This window comes from Helicoverpa zea, chromosome 27, assembly GCF_022581195.2.
Source record: "Helicoverpa zea isolate HzStark_Cry1AcR chromosome 27, ilHelZeax1.1, whole genome shotgun sequence".
Taxonomy (NCBI): Eukaryota; Metazoa; Arthropoda; class Insecta; order Lepidoptera; family Noctuidae; genus Helicoverpa; species Helicoverpa zea.
In genome coordinates, this window is record NC_061478.1 from 3,195,426 (window position 1) to 3,200,168 (window position 4,743).

The 4,743-nt window shown below is 37.1% G+C and overlaps 1 non-coding gene across 1 annotated transcript; it reads right to left on the reverse strand.

Annotated features, from left to right (window-relative positions):
- Positions 1–3,036: 3,036 nt before the first annotated feature.
- Trnan-guu lies at positions 3,037–3,109 on the reverse strand. The gene has a single exon. It is a non-coding gene; the product is annotated as a tRNA-Asn (tRNA).
- Between the last annotated feature and the right edge of the window lie 1,634 nt (positions 3,110–4,743).

Sequence of the window (4,743 nt, forward strand, 5' to 3'; positions counted from 1 at the left end):
TATAATAAATATGAAAAAGCTTTTTCCATTTCTAAGGCTCCAAAACTACTACTATATAGTAGCAGTGTGACATGTGTGACATTCAAACTAAATTAATTATTCCTCATAAGAACCATCTAGGTACTTTCGTAAGTATAATAATACAGAGGAATATTTTTTTTGCATCTTAAACGCTCCAAAACTCATCATCATCCTCCGAGCCTTTTCCCAATCATGTTGGGGTCGGCTTCCAGTCTAACCGGATTCAGCTGAGTACCAGTGCTTTACAAGAAGCGACTGCCTATCTGACCTCCTCAACCCGGTTACCCGGGCAACCCGATACCTCTTGGTTAGACTGGTGTCAGACTTACTGGCTTCTGACTACCCGTAACGACTGCCAAGGATGTAAACGATTAAACGATTAAACGCTCCAAAACTACAGATCCTATTTAAAAATTTCTTTCGCTGTTTTAAAGCTAGACTATTCCCGAGTAACATAGGCTCAATATACTTCTTCCGAGTACTGGAACAAATTTTCCCAGTAGCGGGTGAAACTGCGAGAAGCTAGTCTAAGAAGAGATTCGTCCATTTTTTTAAATGGTAACCCTGCTGTGTAAAAGTGTATGGGTCAACACGAGACACTTGACGGACCACCGCTGAGATGTACCAATACATTTACCTTGCTATTTATATTGAGTAGCCGTGCGTGTAACAGAGTTACGAAAAAATAGATAGGGACTTTTAATATGTGACTTATTGTTGTAGTTAATATGTTTATGAAGTGAAAATCGTGAATGCCAAGTTAATACTGTAGGTAATGTTTGATTAACACGTGTATCTTCTAAATCTGATTATTTTATTACAAATACGAAAGTAATTCTGTGTGTACCGCTTTGACAGCAAAATAACAGGGCCGATTTAAATAAAATTTGGTACATGGATATTCCAGAGTCTGGGAAAGGACTAAGTCTACTTTCTATCAGGTGACGAGAAATAGTTCCCTTCAGATACTGTAAAGATGTTCAAATAACAGACGGACCCACCAAATTGACGTGCCCTTCGAACACGAAGAAACTCGTCATAACAATGCATCTTGGTTAGACGTAGGTCTCTAAACTCTCTATACATTAATAACTCTACAAATAAAGTACTCTATCTGTTGACTTTACAGTAGTGGTCTAGCGCCGTCGTGTGTGCTCCGACCGACAAATAATTTGACACCACACAATAATAGATCCTAAAAGGTTTGTCTCTACGTGAGAAGACGATGAACTCTACAATCTAGGAGTATTGAGACATCCTTATAATAATACTTCTATGTCTCTTTACTATTACCTACGGCTTCATTTAGTTTTAAACGACTTCCCAAAATGAAGGACGTTCTCAATTCAGATGATCGTATATATTTTTTTTTAATATGGAGGTGTTAAAATGTTTTGTAAAACCCAGAAATAAATGATTTTATTTGAATGTGATATACGCAAAAGTAAATAAATTTGTCTATTGCCGTTTTTTTGACTATCCTTGTTTGAAATCATACCTCAACTTATTATCACACTTGGCTATATTTATCACACTTGGCTCTATTTATCACACTTGGCTCTATTTATCACACTTGGCTCTATTTATCACACTTGGCTCTATTTATCACACTTGGCTCAATTTATCACACTTGGCTCTATTTATCAGAAATCTTGTATAATTATGGTTTTAATTTTAAGCTTTTAAGTAAAGTAACCTTGACCCGTAGATATCAATGTGTGAGGACAAATAAGAAAGCTACATAGTTAAGCTACTTACTAAGCTTAAGAAAGCTACATTATTCATGAACGAATAGGCCTTATTTTTCGGCAGAAACCGCGAAAACAAGCTAGTTATTTATAACAGTATTGCAATTTTTATCACCATTTTAAACCAAATAAACCTACTCAAAATGACACATATTATCCTAAACCATGAATCGATAGTTTAGATGTGTGTCTGTCTAGATGTGCATAGAAAGTGTTCGCTCATTGCTCGTACTCATTTGCTATAATTATAGTAAAGTCGTGGTGGCCTAGTGGGTAAAGAACCAACCTCTCGAGTATGAGAGTGTGGGTTCGATTCCACCAATGCAACTTTTCTAAGTTTGTATGTACTTTCTAAGTATAATTGACACCAATGGCTGATAAAAAGGTGAAGGAAAACATCATGAGGAAACCTGGACTATGAAGTCTGAAATCACCAACCCGCATTGAGCAAGCGTGGTGATTAATGCTCAATCCTTCTCCGTGTGAGAGGAGGCCGCAGCCCAGCAGTGGGACGATGAAAAGGCTGTAACAGTAAGAATACATATGTAGCTTAAGACAACGTGCAGCAATGCACATAGCGCTAGTCTGTCTAGATGTGCCTAGAAAGTGTTCGCTCATTGCTCGTAACGAGTTCAGCCTCATTTGCTTTGTGGTACACTGATGTACATGTTCTAGATGTGGCTAAATACCTCTGTTATTTATGTCTTTGGGGCTTTTCTTGCATCCTGAGGATTTAGTAAAACCTATGTGATATCCTATCGGATACCTATCGGAAATACCACAAGGCAACCGTAAGCGGTTGCCTTGTGGTATTTCCGATTGTTATAACTTGACTATGTAAGTTAAAAAGATAAACTTGATAATTGATGAAAATCATTCAGATAAGTATGTAGATCTACTCAGCTTCAAAAATACCTGTCTGAACAAATCTAAGTTTTCAAAACTGTTAAAGCGTATCGTCGATAACTTGACGGAGTATTCATTCACTTTTTGTAACTTGGGTACGGACGTTAGGTAAATTTAGGCGTTTGTGTTTTTAAATAATTATGACCCTTTACGATTATAAGGCATGTTTAAAAAAAAAATTTAATCAGCTAGTCTGCCTTTATTGAGCTCTATATTTTAGTACCTAATTCTATTCTACAATAATACATTTAGTTACTAGGCAGGCGTCCACATTTTTATGACCGTTATTCAAGGCTTAGGTAACACGTTTCAAAATCGGAAGGCATTTATAATACTTTCAGATAGGTTGTAAAAAAGCAGTCGCCCCCGGGTGGGCTCGAACCACCAACCTTTCGGTTAACAGCCGAACGCGCTAGCCATTGCGCCACGGAGGCTGTGTTACTGAAATATGAAATGTGTCAAGACTGGAATTATTTGTTAATACTATATTTTATCTTCATACGCGAATATTCTGGGTTGAGGGGTCAGATAGGCAGTCGCTACTTGTAAAACACTGGTACCCAGCTGCATCCGAAGACTGGAAGCCGACCCCAAAATGTTTGGAGAAAAAGACTTAAGTAAATTTAAAGTCTTGAATTTAATTTAAAACTGCCGTATCCAGCAAACCCCAATCTCCATGACAAAATTACTGCTTTTACCGGCACTATGAGGCGCGTTATGCGAGTTCCCACTTAGCGCCGCCAGATGTCGCTCCTCTCTGTAGATTATACGATTTTAATATTGTACGCAGGTTTTAGCAGGTTTTTGGGTATTTTGGGAGGTAGTTTTTCTATGCTAAGAGGTACGAATGACGAAGGAACACGATGGATTTTTGTTCAGTAAAAGTCTGACACTCCCTCACAGTTGCTTACCCATAACGAGACAAAAAAAGGTATGAATGAAGTTTTGAGAGTTTTTAATTTTTTAGAATTTGTAATAGTGTTAAATGATTAGACCAGAAATGGTCTTACGGCTGTTTCCATTATTCTTTGTATGTGACGGCCGTTCAGAATATTATTTCTATGTTTCGTTTTGCTAGGCTATTCAGATATATTGTATTTGACGTATCTTGTGGCTAATGTCGTAATTGTATCTCAATTAGGTAGATACCTAAGATAATCAATAGATACAGATAGTATTGGAAACCACCGTTAGGTACTAGGTTAGGTGTAATCTATACTAATATTAAAAAGCTGAAGAGTTTGTTTGTTTGTATGTTTGTTTGTTTGTTTGAACACGCTAATCTCAGGAACTACTGGTCCGATTTGAAAATTTCTTTCAGTGTTAGATAGCCCATTTATCGAGGAAGGCTATAGGCTACTTTTTATCCCGGTACGGGAAGTAGTTCCCACGGGATGCGGGTGAAACCGCTGGCAGAAGCTAATGGTTAATAAACAATTACTTGAAGACATTATATATGTTGACATTAACTTGCTTTTACCTATGGTTTCACCCGCCTCTGTGGCCAAACCACTGAATGGATTAGGTTATTTTTTTTACAATTCGCTATAGAATATCATAAAGTAAATGCGATAAGATTTAATGTAATTATGAACGACACATCCGATATGCGTGACTTTCAAGTTTCATCAAAATACAATCAAAAGGTTTGCGTGAAATAGTTTAACACACTTTCACATTTATAATAGGTATTAGTTTCGTATTAATATCCTTATTACAGAATTATGAGCGTTAATACCACAAACTACATCATCTTTACCCAACCTTTTAATTGAACCCAAACCCCCGAACAATCAATCCACACCTTCTTCCCACAGAACCATGCACTCTACTCATTAAAAAGCCCCAACCCACATACCCCATACATTTCAATCAATCTCTTTTCTTATCTCTGTGAGCTACACTTTATCGGCACCACAAGGAGTTATAGTTCTACCTTATCAGTGAGTGATAAGGATATCCTGTCTAGCTTGGATCGTCACAGGTATGATCGATGGAAGTTTATTTGAGGTTAAAACCTTTTTTGGGATGAGATTCTTTTTTTTGGTTTGTGTGTTTTGTGAAAGTG